This window comes from Sceloporus occidentalis, unplaced genomic scaffold (assembly GCF_023333645.1).
Source record: "Sceloporus occidentalis isolate IW3139 unplaced genomic scaffold, rSceOcc1.0.p SCAF_558, whole genome shotgun sequence".
NCBI lineage: Eukaryota > Metazoa > Chordata > Lepidosauria > Squamata > Phrynosomatidae > Sceloporus > Sceloporus occidentalis.
In genome coordinates this window covers 69,596-90,326 of record NW_028317538.1, presented here as the reverse complement: position 1 = coordinate 90,326, position 20,731 = coordinate 69,596, and positions in this window count along the sequence as shown.

Here is a 20,731-nt window from a genome sequence, read left to right as displayed (position 1 = left end):
TGTATGCTCTGCATCTGTGGCAGAAGACACAGCAGGAGATGTACTGCCTTTCTCTCCTGGTGTACCTTCCCCACTTGGGAAGACTGCTGAAGAAGATACAGCAAAAGAACACAGTTCTTGCCAGTTGTTCTCCGTATGTGTGCTTCTCTGAAAAGGAACTGTCTTCGAATGTTAAGCCAAGGCATTCTAGCCCAAGCTCCCTTGAGATCAGTAGCTGTTGCAACTTCTGATCCTTCTGGAAAACACTTCTCCATTTCTCTAGCTTGGAAAAGGTAAGTTCTGATGTCTTTTGCTCTAACCCTCTTTAAAATTAGTTGTGGGTTGAGTAAAAGTGTAACCTTATGGCTTATTGTGCCCACTCGCTTTCCTGCCATTACCTGTCCCTTTAGTGCCACCTGGAGCAGATTTCTTCATCCAAAGGCATGGCAAAGATGGCCCTGAAACCAGACCTGTTTATATGCTGATGATCTTGCCCACCGCAGTTAACTTTGATCTGGGAAACTGTGGGTCCTCAAGCTGTTTTACACTTCAATGACCAGAAATCCCAACCCACAGAGCCAACTGTGGGAAATGTAGTCCAAAACATTTGGAGGTACTCAGGCACCCCACCCAGTTCCGACCCATATCTGAAACTCAGGTTGGCTGCTGTTGTGGTAAGGTGACCACAAACAGGAATGAAAAAGCAAACAACTTGGCAGCCGCAGTAACAAATACATGATGAAAGACCAAAACAAAACAACCCCTAGCCTTTCCTGCAAAATGCCTCCCTCACGTTTCCTGGTGGCGCTGTTTGAAGGCTGGAGGGTTTGTGACCCCCAAAGGACCAATCAGCCCTTGGACTTTTTCTCTTTCATGCAACCTTTATTTTCTTTTAAAAGAAGTCTATGCAAACTAATGGGGAAAAATACCGCATCCTCCATTGGCCGGGCAGAGTGACAAACGGATCCCATTATTTTCCTTGAAACTCCTGCCTCCCACTCCCAGGGCACACTTTCTCTGCATTCCTGAGCAAAATGGAATGGTTTTATTACTTGTGTTCCGCTTGAGTTCCAGGATCTCATCAGCTTCTGAAATGCTACCACACGGCCTCCTCGGGAACATAGATTAACCTGTCTAGTGCTTCAGGGGAAGTAATGAATACATTTCTTCTGGCAAACACAAGATTTTAAGGCCGCTTGGTGAAGAGCAGTCATTATACAATGTGGATGCTTGTTTTATTGGTGCAAAACCCAGACATCTTAGCGTTCAAAGGCCACTCCATATATTATGGAATACCACACCTGGATTTGCACCCACATTGAAATGTATAGTTGCACAACTGATATTCCTGTTTGAAGAAGAAAACAGGTTTATCTCATTTACACATTGTTTTTAAGGTGTGTTAAATATTATTTTAAGCTTTTATATACCTGTTTCCAGGTGCAGAGTTTTCCAGAAGGTTATGTTGAAATGTGCAGCGATATATCTTTCAGGACCATGTCTAGTTCTTTCACAGATGCTCCTCTGAGTCCTAGTCTTCTTCCAATTTTTTGACTGCAGTCTCCATTCTAATTAATGGTTGGTGCAAAGTATGGAAAATCTTGAATTATTTCAATCTCTTCATTGCAAACTTGGGACTAACATCATAACATATATATTTTTCTGCTGTATGATTTTTAACATCTTTGCCCAATGAAGAAGTCAACGGGGCTTCGAAAGCATCCCTGTTTTGTGGATTTTGGATGTTATTTGTACTTTGCTACATGGCCAACATGGCTACCCCAGATACGTTTAAAGCTATGTATGTCATCTCCTGGTCATTATTTTTGTAGTCAGTGAGGTATCTTTAAACCTGATGATCTTACCTACAGTACCTTCTTCATTGCTCCCCTTCAATGTTTTAGTCTTCTTCTATGATACTTTAGTTAATTCTAACATTAAACAATATTACCTGAAGAAGTAATAAGTGCAGCTTAGAAGGGGATAGATTTCTCTGCATCCAAGAGATCCCCTTGTATTCTATGCTAGACACTGCAAAGGAGTTAACCCAGGAACTGGGATCCAGTTCAGTAATAAGATAGAAAAAGGAAGGTTAAGAAGATGTAAGGGAGGGAGGGAGAAAAACAAGATTGGGATTTTTGGTGGGTTGGATGAGACATGAGGCTTTCAAAAAATTAATGCAGGTATTTCTTTTTCTCCCAAGTTCAAAGTAGGGACTGGCAGGGGCATGGAGTTTCATCTTGGATAGCATTTTTCAAATTCATTTTGGTTAGGTAGGCATTTAACTTTAATTTAAATAGCAATCTACCTTAAACATAGTAATCAAATCCTCTCCTGTCTAACATAAATATAAAGTGAATTGAGTCCTAGTGATGGGGAAATGTAAGCTAATGAATGAATAACATGATTTCCTCCCCTCCAAAAGCTTGTTAATGAATAAATAAATGCATGAAATGGATTCTATGCACTTTCATATCTTTGGTAAAATATTTGGTGTAAATAGCCAAGTATATTTTAAGTCAGGAATAGGCTACTATGATCACGTAGACACTTTGGACCTCTAAAGTTCGTAGTTAGAATAGCCAATGGTTTTTTTAAAATTAAACTTTTGATGCTTACAATTAGAGAGTATGTTTCAGTCCAAATAATAACAATAATAATAATCTGCAAGGCCGCAGTTGTCCACCTTACTCCAGATCAAAACTAAACCGCAAAAATTAGGCAAGGCTACACCTCAATTATTTAAACCACTTAACCGTTGCATTTCAATATTCCTCTGGAAGCGAAACAATTGCCTATTAAAATTCATTTTTCAGTGAAAGGTCAAAACAACAAATTGAAACCAGCTGCAGACTGTAACTTCTAGCCCCGTTGTAATTCGTGTGTGATTGCACTATTACATTGCCACCGAACGAATGTGTCTTCTTGGGTTTTGCTTTGTGTGTTGGAGCAACTATTCACAACTCCGTTATTAAAAGAGCTTAAAAACAACAACAGCCAACTAAACAAACAAACAAATCCCCCAAACCTTGTTTATTATTAAAATATCTTTTTAAAAGTCAAGATGACAAAGTTTATTAATGAGAAAGAATACCCAAGCTAGGAAAGGCTGCAGCAGTTTGCTTTTGCCAACATTCTTCCTTCCTTTGCTTCCTACACCGGTGATATAATTGAGTCCATATAGTTGAGCTAGGAGAAGGAGCGAGAAACTGGGACATTTTAAATACAACAACAACAACAACAACAACAATAATAACAGCTGAGAAAGTGGGGCAATAGAGGATTAATTGGGACTTAGACAACTGGAACGTATGTGTTGAAATTCATCTTATCTTCCTACATGCAGATACACACGCTTACTATCTCGAGTGGGAGCAAAAGTCTCCGTTTTGCTTTCTCCTGCATAGAAAGTTTTCCATCACTCATATTAAGATTCTCTTTAAATCTCATATTATTTCCTTTTAATCTATGAAGATGCTTCAAAATAGGTTTTTAAAACCCCCAAACAAAATTTCCAGCTATCAGCGTTAGCCAAATTTTCGCCAACCCTTCTCTGTAACTATCAGCTAATCCTAACAAATAGGGCATCTCTTCTCATTGAGGTGCATAATGTGTCAGTGTTTGCTTGTATTAGTTATTATTAGTCTCCTTGACAGTTAGCTAAGGGGCCGATCATAATGAGGCCCTGTATTTCAAAGTTTGCAACTACGCCACGGCTACTAGCATTCGCTTTTATTCATCATTTGTTACATTTAACTTCCTTTGTCCTTCCATTGGCATTTTCCACTAGGGTTGAAATATATGTATTTCTCATTTTCCTCCCCTCCTCTGCAAAATCTCACTTTTGTAGATGGTGCTTTGTAAACATTACCAATTATTGCTCTTAACATGCAGGTTTACATACTTTGGCAGATACTTCACCAATTCTTTTTTAACCACACATTTACAATGTGGGGGTAGGAGAGAAGAAAATCAGGGCAGAATATAAAAATTACAGTGATGTAGATGGATTGACTGTTGATTCGATGGTGAAAATTCAATTAGTCCAAGATGTCTTTAGTTATATTTGCAAGGTGGGTGGGTGGGATGGCTGCCAAATGGAGTATTTTGTGAAGGCATATGTGTGTAAATTGGATTCATGCGCAGAATGGAAGCAATAAATCATGGTGCCAAATTCTTGTCTGCAATAGCTTTCGTCTAACAAGGGAAACTTTATCCAAATGCAGAATAACTTACAGTGCAATTCTGTTCGTGTTTACTCAGAAATAAGCCCTGTTGAATGTCATGGGATTTAGGCTCAGGTATGTGTATATAAGACTGCAGCCTTCCTGAGATATCCTCATGTTTTCCCGATAAGGCTGTTCCTTTTAACAAAAGGAAACATGAACACAAGGAGAGCCTGCTGAGTCAAACTGAAGATTCATTTAGTCCAGTACTCTGATCTCCATAATCAATGAACCTATAGCAAAAACGGCTCTTTATTTAGTGAGTACCCAAAAGGTACTCACAGTGCTTAACAATGCTAACAGTGACATTAGATAACCTCTGTCAGGAATGCTTTAGCTATACGTTTTCTGCAACATGGGTGTCGTGTGTGTGTTTAGATTAGGTAGCCCTCCAAGTCCTTTCCAACGCTACACTTCTGCAAATCTGTGATTATGAGATGAGATGTAACCACTGCTCTTCTATTTCTCTGCAGAAGATCCATTGCGGAGTCCTGCCAGGAGAGAGCCTACCTTCAGCTGCTTGAAAGTGGACAGGATTGAAGAGTGAGCGTGAGGGAAATGGGAAATGTCTCAGCAGTCCTGAAAAGGCTGGCAATGAAATTTCTTCCCAGAGGAGAAAGTGACACTGCCGTGAAAATTACACCTGATGCATCGGATCGCCAGGGACTTTCATGCTCACAAAATCTGTTCGTTGTGACTATGGTTAACCCGTTCCACGTATCTACAAGAAGAGGAAGAGCACCATTTGCTTAAAAACAGTGAATGCTCGGATGTTACCTTTTCTTCTGGGGTCTTTTAAAATTGTGTTTTAATTTTATTCATTTATGTTTTAATAGTATTTGTATGGTTTTATTGTAAGGAGTCCAATTCATGGGAAGGCAAGAGGGACATAAAGCGAATGACTAAATACGTAGGATGGATAAATCTGCCAGTTTTGGTTTCTCTCACATTTCTACAATTTAAAACTCTTTCCAAAAGCTGGCAAGAAAGTGCTATTTTCACCTGTCCCTATTACCACTTGCCCTGGAGTTTGTAGGAAAGCTTCCACTTGATGTAATGATGACACCAGCCTAAATGCAATTTAAACTATTTAACGGTGGGGTGAAAATACGTCAATGGCTATTACTCACGACATGTGAAGAGCTGAAACAAAGGCTGAGATTCTATGTGGGGGTTGTATTGTGTAAATATTCATATGTGGAGTTATGTGTTAATGGTGCTAGACAACCCTCATATGTCCAGAGGAGAGTGACCAAATTGGTGAAAGGTCTGGAAACTGTGCCCTATGAGGAATGGCTTAAGGAGCTGGTTATGTTTAGACTGGAGAAGATAAGGTTAAGAGATATGATAGCCCTGTTTAAATTATGTATAGATTTAGAACTTCTCAAGAGTATGCCTTCATAGTACTTTTCTTGATCCATTTGGAGGTTATTGCATTCTTACACTAAGATCTGTTTGATAATAGAATATGCTGCCTTGGAGGGAGGTAGAGGCTCCTTTGGAGGTTTTTAAACAGAGGCTGGATGGGCATCTGTCCTGAGTGCTTTAAGTGTATCCTTGCATTGCAGGGAGTTGGACTGGATAGGCCTTGAGGTCTCTTCCAGCTCTATGATTCTATGATTGGCAACAGCTGCTCAACTGAACCAAAGCACCAAATGTGCTATCAAATGCACAAACACCTGTCCATCTGTGTGTAAAACTCATCCATGCCCAATACACATCCTCACACAAATGAAATAAAAGTCCATGTGCAATGCATCTTCATGCACAAGAAACGTCTGCCTGGACAACTGTTTCCACCATCTTGAATTGCCCCTGGATAGTCAGCATTGGACAAAAATATCCAACTGTTTTCACAGGGGAATATATGCACACATAAGGTGCCAACAGCATTCCGGTTAAAACGGTGCAAGTTTTTACTGTCCCTATTTAAAATCGTTCTCACACCGTTTCCTGTTCCTCAGAGTTTTCCATTTCTCCTCCTGACAGCCAGAGTTTGTGGCCACAGAGCATGCTGACTGAATGGGTTTTGAGATTCCTCCTCTTTACCTAAGATCCCCCCCACAGATATTTTGTCCTCCAGGAGTTTGTATAAAGCCTTGTCAAGTGATGATTTCCATCTTTGATTTCTTTGAATGTTTACCACATCCCTGATGGAATTCAGTTCTGATTCAAAGCGATTAATGCCTGCAAGTGTAATCAATGCACATTCACTCCACAGATGCTTTATTCTCCCCGTTCTGATTTTAAGCAGCATGTGTCCTGATGCATGAGGTGCGTTATCTCATTTGACAGTGATGACATTTCTATTTTGTAATTACTGTGCGGAGAGATGCTGGGGGAAACGCATTATGTGGCACATGCAAACTGAACATCTTTTATTTGGGGAAAGACATCAGAGCTCTTTGTGCTGTTCTGAACTGTTCTCACTGGGCACTTCCACTGATCGGCTTGCACTGAATAATGAAACAACAGTGGGGATGGTCTCTTAAATGCAAAAGCACTTGAAATGGGTTAAGTAACGCTGGATGAATCTGTTTCATTTGTTGTTTCTCCATGAAAAGATTCGTTCTTCACGTTCCCACTTCCAATTGTAATTTTTAAAGTCTACATGGAAGTTCATATGCGTTTTTGTATCCAAATTTCCCTCATATGATATATTATTTATAAGCAATTTTCTGTTAAGATGGATGTGGCAAACGTCTGGTGTTCTCAGTGTATTGATTTTAAGTCCCAGAAGTCTCAGCTGGCAATGCTGATAAAGGCTTATGGGAGTTCTGGTCTTGTGCTTTGTGTACACTCCCTCCACACATACCTTTTATGTGTGTGTGTGTGTGTGTGTGTGTATTAGAATAACTGCATCACCAAATTCAGAGAAGTGCAAAAATGGAAGGATAATTGCGTTCTGGTTCACATCACAGTCTAGGAAGTACAAAGTGGATCAGTCCATTTACCTTTAATGGTACCTTTAATGGCCATCAAGAAGAGGAAATGTCTGCAGGTGTTGCTTGCAGGAGGAGGAGAAATTCCATCTTCCATCCAACTATTAAATGTACAGGAGCCCTGCCCTTGATCTCACCTGGCGACCCTATTTCATCATGTTGATTTTAGGAAGCTGTTTCTGCTTGTTTTTAGTAACAAGAATGTTTTAAAAGGCATGTAAACTACCCGGAGCATTCGGAGGGGTGATACAGACTGATTTAAAGAAGAGGAGCTTAAAAGGAGACTGAAGGGTTTTATCAGGGCTTTTCTTTCCTTCTTTGCAACATGAAAGAAGGTAGAGCAGCATTTCCAGAAGAACAGCAGGAACCAGGCAGAAACAATTGCTCTTCCCTGAAGAGATGATTATAGAAGACTGAAAAATTGGTCAATTTGAGATAGACTGTAAAAGCGAGAGATGTAATACATACAAATCTTGACTAACAGCAAAGGGACAAGATCATGGGAAGTCAAAGGCTTTCATGGCCGGCATCCATAGTTTTTTGTGAGTTTTTCAGGCGTTGTGGCCATGTTCTAGAAGAGGTTATTCCTGATGTTTTGCCTGCATCTGTGGCTGGCATCTTCAAAGAAAGAAAAACTATGAACAGCATCATGTTAGCCAGCAGATTTATATTTAAAGAGGGAAGAGGTTGGTTTGTAGTGTAGGCTTCCTAAATTCAGTTGCGCATGATGGATAATATTCAGGTCCCTTCCTCCCCACAGGACTGATCTTGACAGAGGTACCTGATGAAATGTCCTCTTCTACACAACAATGAAGAATGTACAGAACCAAATGGTGGAGCCAGCATGGTTTACTGGCTTGAGCATTGGACGGACTTTGGAGACCAGGGTTTGAATCACCATTTGGCCACGAAAGCCCTCTGGGTGACCAAGTCACATTCTCTCAGCCCCAGAGGAAGGCAAAGGGAAACTCCTTCTGAACCTTTTGTAAAGAAAACCCCATGATAAGTCACCATAAATCAGAAATGATTTGAAGACACAAGAACCATGGATTTAGACATGCAAACTTTGGAAGGGAGAAGATTTCTCTATCTCCTTGTCACAGCTTTTTCAGTCCCAGAGGGACTTTCCATGACCAGAACCTAGTTAATACAAAATGGAGCATTATTCCTGGCAAAAAAAATAATAATTAAAAAAATGATAAACAAACAAACAAATGATCCTTTCTTTTAAGTACACTTATAATTTTTTCCTGTCCTTACCATGCATTACTGCAATACACACAAAGCTGGTGTATTAAGTTTAGCTACAAATGACATGATGGAATTATGGTGTGTCCGCTGAAAACTACATATATTTCAATGGAAGGCTATGGACAAACTTCCTTTCTGAAGCAAAAAGATAAAGAGATATCATATATTTTCAAACAACAGAGCCATCTCGGTGTAGTGGTTTGAGTACTGAGCTAGAACTCTCAAAGGCCAGGGTTCAAATCTCTGCTCAGCCATGGAAACTCAGTGGAGTGAGTGGCGCAAGTCATGCTCTCTCAGCCTCAGGGGAAGGCAATGGCAAAACTCCTCCGAAGAAATCTTGCCAAGAAAACCCCACTTTAATGTTGACGTAAATCTGAAATGACTTGAAGACACACAACAACAACAACAAAATAAGAAACTGTTTTAAACAAATCGTTTTAAAATGAACACAAGTCACATTGGAAAGGAGAGAGGGGATTCAGTGTGTAGGTTCAGGATTTGGGGTGTGTGACTGTTCTTATAAATTGTTCTTCTTTTTTACTTTTGTATATCTTCATTGTAAGTTGCCTAGAGTTTCATCTCAACACAACAAAGAGGGAAATGCCTGTGGGCTTGCTAGCATAATTAATAATCATTTGTTTTCAGCGTAGGAACAAAGTGTCTTGCAGAGATTGCTGCTCGGACTCTGCAGATGTAGCGAACACATGGAAATGGAAATGGCATAGCCCCTCCGCTCCCAGCCTCTTGCCATCTTGCTTTGCATAATCTTCTGAGACAGGGAAGGAGAATGTGTCAGATGCCACCATCCACCCAAGGCAATGTCTCAGGGTGTGAATTCTCTATTTTATTTTATTCTGTCAGATGCATGATCACCTAATCTAAAAGAGCGATGTAAGGTTGCAGTCTTCCATTTCATCCTTGCTCTATGGTCTGTTCCAAACTTTGGAGGGTGGGGAATCATTGGACTGTTATTGCTGTATAGACATAACTATTGGAACAAAGATCTTGGAACTAGCTTTTTGGGGCAAGGGCTCATCATTGAAAGGGAGGTTATTACTCCTCTTGCCGACTTGCAGGTAGAGGACATATTACTTCCCCCACCCATTATCACTGAAATATCTGTAAAAGCGGAAACTCTTGCACCATGTTGTCCTGTTTTGAGAAGCTAACCAAACTCCAAGCTTTAAGGTTCGGTGTCTCAAGTAAGGAGAGAAATAGCTCAGCTCTAATGCATGTGTGTATGAAAAACAGCATTTTAACTATTGCAGGAACCAGTTGTGCTGACTGCAGTATTTTGGTTGTTGTTGTTGTTCCACTGAGTGCTAAAAATCAAGCAGGTTAGAGCTGGATCTTTTTTTGGACTCTCTACCCATTGCAAATGTACAAGTGTCAGCTAAGAACCTCCCCATGAGAACTGTAAATAACTTAATCTCTTATTTCCCATGGGCTGCACTGCGACTTGGTGTTTCAGATGTCACATAACTGACACCACTGCCCAGCAACTGCTTGGGATTTATCCTTTACGCATACTGTAATTTATACCGATTGAAGCATGATGGTCATGCATCTCTCACTCCTCTGGCTTTCTGGGTGGTGCATCGCTCTTGCAAAGCAAATGTTTATCAACCATGAATTACAAAATACATGTCACGCATCACCAAACACTAACTTTGGACAGGTTGGGCATTGATGCTGTGACGAACAGCTAAATTCCCAAGTTGTTTCATTCCATTAAACTGGAGATGGCAAAAATAATGCAGCGCTCCAATGAAGACAGGCTATATCAAAATTAATATACTTTTTAACTTACAAAAATGATTCGGCTTCTGTCGTTATGAGTGTGTCGGCCAGATGAAAATTGTCCTGCTAATTTACAATTGAAGTTTTCTCCGATGTTCTTTTGATTTTCTTATCAACATTACAACAGACCACAATGATTTATTGGTTAGTGACATATAAGAGGGTCATAATTCAAAGATGGAAGGCATGAAATATTCAGGGAAGAATCATTTGGGGCCTTACCACACTTCTTTATGCTGCATTAATCTGCTCCAGCCATTCGTGGCGGAGATCCTGAATTGTACTGCGCCTTGCCACTTTTTTGGAGTAACCTCGCCATTAGTATACTTCACACATGGATTTCTCTTCTGCAATACCTGCATCATAGCCTCCTCCCTGGAAGGCTCAGGGGCCCTCCAAATGTGGTAGAAATGACCTCCATACCATTACTGGGGGGGGGAGGGGGAGGCTGGAAGCCACAAAAATGACCCCGGAGGGGATTGCATGGGGCCCATGGGCCACACTTTGTCAACCCCTGGTTTAGTGCATTGGTGGGATCTTTTGATTCTCTCTATATTTTTGCTTAAAACTCTCACATTAGTCCCATTCAACTTGGTTAATGATAAGGAGTTATTTCATTGTGTATTCCTGTATGGCAGGGGCGGGACTGGATTGCCTTATGGTCCAACTTTATGATTCTATGATACTGAAAGTTTTAGGCCAGAACAACAGGAATGCTAGACGTTCCTTGCTTTGGTTTAGTAGCTGCCTGTTCCTATTGTTCATTTAAGTCCTTTCTAACTTATGGAGACCCTAAAGTGACTTTATGATGGCGTTTTCTCAGCAAGGTCTGGGAGGTTACCTTTGAGGTTGAAAGAGTGTGACTTATCTAAAGTCACCCAGTAAATTTTCGTGGCTAAGCGGGGATTCAAGTCCTTGTCTCCTAGGCTCCTAGTCCAACACTCAAGCCACTACATCATATGGAAACCACACAATAGGAAGGGGAAACTAAGTGCAGTTAGACATGCATTCTAGACTTTAAGAAGGCAAATGTTAGTATACTTAGGGAAAAACTGGGAGTGATCCCATGGTCAGGAATACTTAAACAGAAGGGAGTTCATGATGGATGGGAGTTATTCAAAAGTGAAACACAGAAGGCACAATTTCAAGCAGTTGCAATGAGGAGGTTTAAGCAGGCTTTTAATGGGCAAGCGGGGAAGGTTCTTATCGAGATGTGCATTTTATTTATTTTTATACTTTCGTATATCTTTTAAATGATTTTATACTGTTTAATCTGGAGGTTTTAAAATTGTCTTTAAAATTTATTGTTAATTTTTAAAAACAAGGTTTTTTTGGAGCCACCTTGGTTCTCACTCTGGGAAAAGGGTAGCATGCAAATTAAACAGATGATGATGATGATGATGATGATGATGATGATGATGATGATGATAATGATGATGATGATGATGATAAAGTACATATTTCTGTTTTCTGATTTATTGTATGTATTTTCTGTCCAAATTTCAAAGGATAACCCACCAGTTCAGAAACCATGATGGCAGTATGGCCCTGCAAAATCCACAGTGGCATCAGATTGAGCTGAATCCTATAAGTGACTCTCATTATAATTCTCAGAAGAGTCTTTTGTAGCGAAGGACAGACACCTTGAGAGCTGACAGAGTGCCAAGACTGAGACAACCTAATTGCCTTGCTATAGCTTTCGGCCAGTTTATTTGGGTCCTTAGAATGCTTGCCTGTATCCAGGAGGACAAATAGAGTGTACACATGATCTGATTATTCCACAAGATGAAATGAACCCATTGACTTGAAACCCCATGCTTAATTTGTTTTGATTTAATAAACGTTGAAAACAAACGGTGTCTTCAAAGTTAAGAAAGATCATACTTGGACTACTTATGCTTCCAGTGCTGTGTTTGGAGTCAAGTTGTGCCCTTTGGTCCTCCCTTTGTGCTGCAATTGCTTTTAACGTTGCTGAATCTTCTAGTTCATCACAATACAATCCACAAAACATTGTCACCTTTATGGGACCAAATAAAAGGCACAAAAATACATCATGCAAGCTCCTAAAGCTCCAATGGTTTCCTCATCGGGTAAAGATGTTAAAAATCATTCAGGAGAAGGAATATTGATATCACGATATCAGAATGATATCAATAAGTTATTTTGCTGCTGCCAATGGATTTCAAATATCATTGCCTGTATTTTATTCCTCTTTTCTCCAGGGATCAAGGACCAAGAATGGGAATGCCTGCTTTGAGATCCCTCTGGAATTATTATTATTATTATTTATTAAGCTTTATTTATATAGCGCTGTAAATTTATGCAGCACTATACATACAATCAATTAAAACAGATAAAATAAACCTGCCTATGCTGTACATTCTACAAATTAATAAAATATAATACATATTAGTACAACAAATTAAACATATCAGACAACAAATTAAAATAAGACTAGGTTAAGGAATTACCACCTTAATTAGCAATACAAGTAATATCTGAGACAAAGGCTGCATCCACACTGCAGAAATAGTCTGGTTTGTCAATGCTTTAACTGCCACGGCTCAATGCTATGGCATTCTGGAACTTAGTTTATTCAAAGCTAAGTCTGAATAAACACCAAAATGTAAGGCTGTGACTCTAAAGTTATCATTTTTCTTCTTCTATAAGATTTTTAGCATTTTTGTCTGATAAAGAAGTCAGTGAAACTTTGAAAGCTTGCATGATCTATTTTGTGCATTTTATGACCCAATAAAAGGATCACTGTTTTGTAGATTTGGGATTTTGTTGTATTTCGCTGCTTGACCAATACAGCTTACCCCCAAATGTTTTCTACCTTGCGTTATTGTTCTCAGAAAGACAAATTCTGCTTACAAAATTGTTTACAGCAATACTTTTTCCCTCCACCACGCTACTTAAAAGATTTTGTGAAGCCAAAGAGTATATCTCAGTTTTGCTCAATGGAAAATTTTAAAACTGGAATGCATCCAGACTGACATATGAAAGAGACATGTTTCAGGTTTCTATGCAGTGAAGTTTTGTGATTAAAATGCAATACGTATTTCAGCCCATAAATATTTCGAGCCCTTTGGGGGTCTATAAAAGAATAACACATAAATCTATTTATGTAAACAAGATGTAGTTCATAATAATTCAGATAATGGTGTGCAGCAAAATAACCACGCTCAAACAGTCTTCAGAAACGTTTGACAACACAGTATTTGGAAACTTACTTTAGGAAGTAAAGGGTACCTTAGGCCCTGAAATTAAGGCTGAAACTTATTATCTCAGGAGGATGACCCCTTGCAATGCCACATACATGATACCATTCCTTTGAGGTTGCAGAAGGCTTAGGTAGGGTTAGGGTTGAGCATTGGACTAGGACTCTGGTAAGCAAGTAAGAAGGAAGCAAAAGGTTTGAGGACACAGACCAATGAAAGACAGAGAGCAAAGAAACAAAGCACAGGAATTATTTGGACACCTCTCTGTAATCACTTTGCACAAGCATTAATGCCTTTTGCTTCCAAGAAATGTTCTATGTGGATACCCTCTTTCCAACAGCTGGATAGTTAATGCGCAGCAGCTGTGGGCAAAGTGTGGTTCCATACACTCCAGCCTTTCACAGATGAAAAGTGGGACATTTGTGGGCAAGAGGTAACACACAAATCTGCTGTTTTAGGCAGAGAAGCCCTAGGATTCACCATTGAAAGAGCAAGACTTTACTCCTTCCTCTCCTCTTCTCCCTCCTGCTGTGTTAATGAGTGCAAAGTATTGTTTCACTCTCAACTCAAGTTTGCAGCAAATGAACTAGTGAAGGATGAAGAAGGACAGAAGGAGGAGAGAGAAACTGGGACATCTGAAAATGATATGAAACAACAGACCAGTATAGAAACAACTACCACAGATTTGGCTAGTCTAGATGAGCCCTCAATGTGACCTTACACTATTACTATAGGAGACAGAGAGCATTTCATTTTCAGCTGGATTATATATACCCGCAGCAACATAGAACAAAATTGTGGTTGTCTTTTTTGTTCTCGACAAGCACAGTTGCCACCTCAGTTGCAATCTGACACCCAACATAGCCATATTTTTATATCTACCCAGTTTTGCTTGTTTGTTTCCCCCCGTTCCCTCTTTCTTTCACAACAGCTAGCCCAAGGAAAAGACCTGGAGGCTTCACAAGCTTGCATACCATTTGGGGCTCTTTTTTGTCGGCTTAATAAATGTATGGCCCTAGCACAGACGAATAATGAAGATGAAGAAGAGAAGGCAGAAAGTGGAGCAGAAAAAAAATAGCTGCCCATTGTCAACACCTTTCCTAAGTCTGTCACTTGCAATTCGCCAATTATTTCCCTTTGCTCCTGACTGACATGTGGCTGGCAGATGTCCACTGGTGATGAGTCAGGCTCCCATCACCTGGGATTTTGCTGCAACGGAATGTGCTTTAATAAGGTCCCCTGAATCAGAAATAAATGCAGCAAATTACCTGCTTTGCCACCTGTCCTGGAGATAACTTATCTTGTCTGAAGAGCTGGAAACCTCACCTTCTTAACTGTATATTTTAAGGAGGTGCACCGTGATGCGTAAACCAGCCTTTGCATAGATCAATTAAGCTTCTTAAAGTTCAACTAGAATTGCTGATAGCGTTTCAGTTTCTTTTGGAATGGGTGACAATTGCATTGCGTGAACCACAACAGAGCAGTACTAATTGCAAGACACACAAAGTGAATATGATGGGGTAGGGATAGGTAGTGGTAGAGTAGTGGTCCCCTTCCAAGGCCTCCTGGGAAGCAAATACAGACCCCTGGCATCCCACATTTGCCTACCCCTATGTTCAGATATGGCTTCCGGGGGTTTCAGGGAGTAAAGTGAAGGGGGCCATGTTGCAGCCTGGCCTGCACTCCAGGGCCGGTGGTCACTTTCACTGTCTTGCTCCGTGCCCGATTCACTTCCACGCGTCTTTGTCCTGACGCATCGTACAGTGAAAACCTTGCAGATATTTCGAATGACATCTCCATGGCTGTACTATGCAACAGCGTGAGTGTGAAATGAGAGTATCTATTGAACCAAATAAACATTATCGTTGAACCGGGTGGGAAGAAGGTTATAAATGGGAACAAGCCATTGTCGGTAGCGCTCGGTTCATTCGGCTCACCTTAATTAAACCTCAGCAGACTAATATGAGGGTTATGACAGCCGTTCCCCGACAATTGTTCATCACACAAAACAATGTCGTGCACAATGCATTGTCATTAATTACTGGGTTCTTATCCTGGATAAAAGAGAGGAACTTCACCAAACCCATCATTTACCTTTGGTGTACCTGCCTGTTAGCAGCTATCTTACAAAGACCACTTCAGCTTTAATAAATCCAAAGCTAAGACAGCTCTTAATTTTCCAGTTGGTTACACAGATTCTTAATTAAAGCCAAATTCTGTGGAAATTGGTCCACCGGCCCCCATTTACTGACAGCCTGCTGTCAATCAAATTCAGACAAGTACTTGAACAACGTAGAGAAAGGCATTCTCAGACTTAGCTAACCTGGTTTGTTCCAGGTATTAGCAGATGTGTATGGCTGCTGTTATCCAAAACTTCTGGAAGATATAAGGGAGGGCAAGGCTGCATTAACCAATGGCAGTTAGGTTTAAGGGTGCCAGATGTTTGTTTTCTATTTCTCTTACTGATTATTATAGCAGTTCTTTTTGTCTCTGCCCTCAAGTTTCTAAACAGTTGCATTCAGGGGGCTGAACCTAGTTCTGTAACCTTTTGCTTTTGCTTCTTGTCTGTCCTTAACTGCTTCAAGAGTTTCATCTCTTTCCTTTTGGCTGCAGATGGTGTCTTTTTGCGTTCCTCCCTAACAAGATCCCTGGATTCAGTCCAGAATTATTCTAAATCCCAGTCAATTAGGTTTAATTGTACAAATCTAATTTTACAATATTTTTAAATACTATGGGGATGCTTTTCAGTTTTTATTTTGGCACGCTGGTGTGTTCCGTATTGTTCTTCTTTAGCTTTAGTCTAATTTTTATATTAACAGTTCATGGCTTATGACACAATCTGCTCCTGGCCTTGTTTTTGTGGAGAGAATGGAGCTTCTTCATGTTCTGCTTCCATTTATATAGTCTATTTGATTTTTGTATTGGCCATCATGTGACCTTCATGTATAAATCAACTCTTGGGTTATTTGAAGAATGCATTTGCAACTAACAAACCGTTGGCCTCACAAAATTCAACCAGCCCCTCTCCTGCTTCATTTCTTCATCCTACTCTGAATTTTCCTATAAACGTTGACTCTGCTCTGCTTCCTACTTTTGCATTTCAATGCAAAGACTGTGATTCAGTGCAATGCAATTTTTAAGCTTGTGGCAAGCTGGTCGTCTTTCCACAATTCAGCTCCGTTCTCCACTCTGCAGGCCTGGTATAAAACTGGAAATACTGCCATTGCTTTACACACAGTAGAATAAAAAACTACAACCAGTCTTTAGAAACTGAATCCGTACGGAAGCATCAAGTGCCCTTGATACCTACTGACATGTGCTATTGATTTAAGAGCCTAATATATTACCTTACAGATTGGATTATAGATTATATATTAGAGTAGCCACAGAAGCAATGGCAATTGTACTGATTTTTGCAAATAACAGATTAATTGCCACAAGGTGGGGATGGGGCTCTTGCAAACAGCATCAGTTTGCTATTACAGGGATATGGGAATGAATTCACCCAATATAAAAAGCTGGGGGGGGGGGATTGCAAACCACTGCAATAGGTCAATTAACAGAACAAAGAATATTGTATTGAAATGTCACACTCTGCCATGTTTAATTTACAGCTGAAAATGAATCTGAGAGATCAGAGTGAAATCTAAATTCACAAATGGGAAAGATGCATTAGAATGCAAAATTAAGCAGTATTTACCCAGTCCCACCCCCACATTTTCAATATGCTTGCACATGCTTGTATCGTGCGTGCAAGATCTTGTAGTAAATTATAACATATAAGGCTATTGTTTATTTCTCTTGGCCTATCCTCATTCGTGGACATTACTTTGGTTGGCCTGTTTTTAAGAACAGCTTAGTAACTCCATCTATGAAAGAAGGAATGTGAAGAATTTACAGCTGAAAAGATGGACTTTTATGCTGATAGCTTAGAGGCAGAAGAGTTAATCAAATCTCAATTTTCACTTTTAGAACTGAAAAGATATTAATCTGGAGGTATTTGGGAGGTTGGTGTAATAGAATACTACTCTAGGTCTACCACGGGTTCAACAAAAGACACTATTCATGTAGAGACGGGGTCATTTTCTTGAAGATATGTCTAAAATAGACTTCAGCTCATTCTTCCACTTCAGTTTAATCACCTTGCTGAACTTTATTTTATAGCCTCTAAGCCCATTCTTTACAGCTGGAAAGGTTCCTGGAGTAGCTTACATAAATATGAAAAAGTCAAGAATTTCTGATGTCAGGCTCACAGAAGACAGCAATCTCTTAGCTGCGTTTGCTTTGTTTTTATTTTGAACAAATCATCAAGATTGTGTTGTTGTTACACAGACAGAGTATTATAGAGTTGGAAGAGAACACAAGGGCCATCCAGTCCAACCCAATTCTGCCATGCAGGAATTCACAGTTCAGTTCATCTTTATTACGGTCATAGGCCAGCACAGGTTAAAAAGGGGATGCAGAATAAAAGAAGGGCAAGAATACACAAACAAAATACTCCAGAGAGAGGTTTTTCCATGGGAAGCCAGGTCTTGCAAAAGGGAGCAAGAGAGAAGCAATTGGATTTAAATGGAGAGGTTTTTCCTTAGGAAGCCAGGTCTTGCAAAAGGGAGCAATAAGAGGAGCAAGTGGATTTAAATGGAGAGGTTTTGCCTTAGGAAGCCAAGCTTTTGTAAAAGGGGGCAAGAGAGAAGCAATTGGATTTAAATGGGGAGGTTTTCCATGGGAAGCCAGGTCTTGCAAAAGGGAGCAAGAGAGAAGCAATTGGATTTAAATGGAGAGGTTTTCCATGGGAAGCCAAGCTTTTGCAAAAGGGGGCAAGAGAGAAGCAATTGGATTTAAATGGAGAGGTTTTCCATGGGAAGCCAGGTCTTGCATGAGAGAAGCAACTGGATTTAAATGGGGAGGTTTTTCCCTAGGAAGCCAGGTCTTGAAAAAGGGAGCAAGAGAGAAGCAAGTGGATTTATGGGGAGGTTTTTCCTTAGGAAGCCAGGTCTTGCAAAAGGGAGCAATAAGAGGAGCAAGTGGATTTAAATAGAGAGGTTTTGCCTTAGGAAGCCAAGCTTTTGTAAAAGGGGGCAAGAGAGAAGCAATTGGATTTAAATGGGGAGGTTTTCCATGGGAAGCCAGGTCTTGCAAAAGGGAGCAAGAGAGAAGCAATTGGATTTAAATGGGGAGGTTTTCCATGGGAAGCCAGGTCTTGCAAAAGGGAGCAAGAGAGAAGCAATTGGATTTAAATGGAGAGGTTTTCCATGGGAAGCCAAGCTTTTGCAAAAGGGGGCAAGAGAGAAGCAATTGGATTTAAATGGAGAGGTTTTCCATGGGAAGCCAGGTCTTGCATGAGAGAAGCAACTGGATTTAAATGGGGAGGTTTTTCCCTAGGAAGCCAGGTCTTGAAAAAGGGAGCAAGAGAGAAGCAAGTGGATTTATGGGGAGGTTTTTCCTTAGGAAGCCAGGTCTTGCAAAAGGGAGCAATAAGAGGAGCAAGTGGATTTAAATAGAGAGGTTTTGCCTTAGGAAGCCAAGCTTTTGTAAAAGGGGGCAAGAGAGAAGCAATTGGATTTAAATGGGGAGGTTTTCCATGGGAAGCCAGGTCTTGCAAAAGGGAGCAAGAGAGAAGCAATTGGATTTAAATGGGGAGGTTTTCCATGGGAAGCCAGGTCTTGCAAAAGGGAGCAAGAGAGAAGCAATTGGATTTAAATGGAGAGGTTTTCCATGGGAAGCCAAGCTTTTGCAAAAGGGGGCAAGAGAGAAGCAATTGGATTTAAATGGAGAGGTTTTCCATGGGAAGCCAGGTCTTGCATGAGAGAAGCAACTGGATTTAAATGGGGAGGTTTTTCCCTAGGAAGCCAGGTCTTGAAAAAGGGAGCAAGAGAGAAGCAAGTGGATTTATGGGGAGGTTTTTCCTTAGGAAGCCAGGTCTTGCAAAAGGGAGCAATAAGAGGAGCAAGTGGATTTAAATAGAGAGGTTTTGCCTTAGGAAGCCAAGCTTTTGTAAAAGGGGGCAAGAGAGAAGCAATTGGATTTAAATGGGGAGGTTTTCCATGGGAAGCCAGGTCTTGCAAAAGGGAGCAAGAGAGAAGCAATTGGATTTAAATGGAGAGGTTTTTCCTTAGGAAGCCAAGCTTTTGCAAAAGGGGGCAAGAGAGAAGCAATTGGATTTAAATGGAGAGGTTTTCCATGGGAAGCCAGGTCTTGCATGAGAGAAGCAACTGGATTTAAATGGGGAGGTTTTTCCCTAGGAAGCCAGGTCTTGAAAAAGGGAGCAAGAGAGAAGCAAGTGGATTTATAGGGAGGTTTTTCCTTAGGAAGCTGGGTCTTGCAAAAGGGAGCAAGAGAGAAGCAAGTGGATTTAAATGGGGATGTTTTTCTGGAAGCCAGGTCTTGCAAAAGGGAGCAAGAGAGAAGCAATTGGTTTTAAATGGGGAGGTTTTTCCTTAGGGAGCCAGGCCTTGCAAAAGGGAGCAAGAGAGAAGCAATTGGATTTAAATGGGGAGGTTTTTCCTTAGGGAGCCGGGCCTTGCAAAAGGGAGCAAGAGAGAAGCAATTGGATTTAAATGGAGAGGTTTTTCCTTAGGAAGCCAGGTCTTGCAAAAGGGAGCAAGACAGAAGCAATTGGATTTATGGGGAGGTTTTTCCTTAGGAAGCTGGGTCTTGCAAAAGGGAGCAAGAGAGAAGCAAGTGGATTTAAATGGGGAGGTTTTTCCGGAAGCCAGGTCTTGCAAAAGGGAGCAAGAGAGAAGCAAGTGGATTTAAATGGGGAGGTTTTTCCTTAGGAAGCCAGGTCTTGCCAAAGAGAGCAGAAAGTGAAGCAATTGCAAAACGGAGCAAGAGAGAAGCAATTGGATTTAAATGGAGAGGTTGTTCGCATAGGAAGCAAAGGCTTGCAAAACAGAGCAGAGAGAGACGCAAGTGCTTTTAAACGGGGAGTTCTTCCGCTAGGAAGCCAAGTCTTGCAAAACAGACCGGAGGGGGAAGGAATTGGTGTTCAATGGAGATTGGGGCGTCAGACTTGCTTGCTTTGGGACCCTTCCAAGCACTGCAGATCTACTGACCCTTCTATAAGTCTACCCCAAAGTTTTAAGGGAAATTTGGGGGCATAAATTTCTTGGCTTATAGTTGAGTATATATGGTATTACATGTATTACCAGTCCCTCTAGTTTCCAATGAAAATTCTCTGAGTGGACATAATGGTACCTCATTTGTGTCCCATTGTTAATTGCATTCAATGGTAGCAGAAATAATTACCTCCACCTAACCTTTTTGAAAACAAAAACATATTAAAATAAAACCAATGCATCTAAGAGACTGC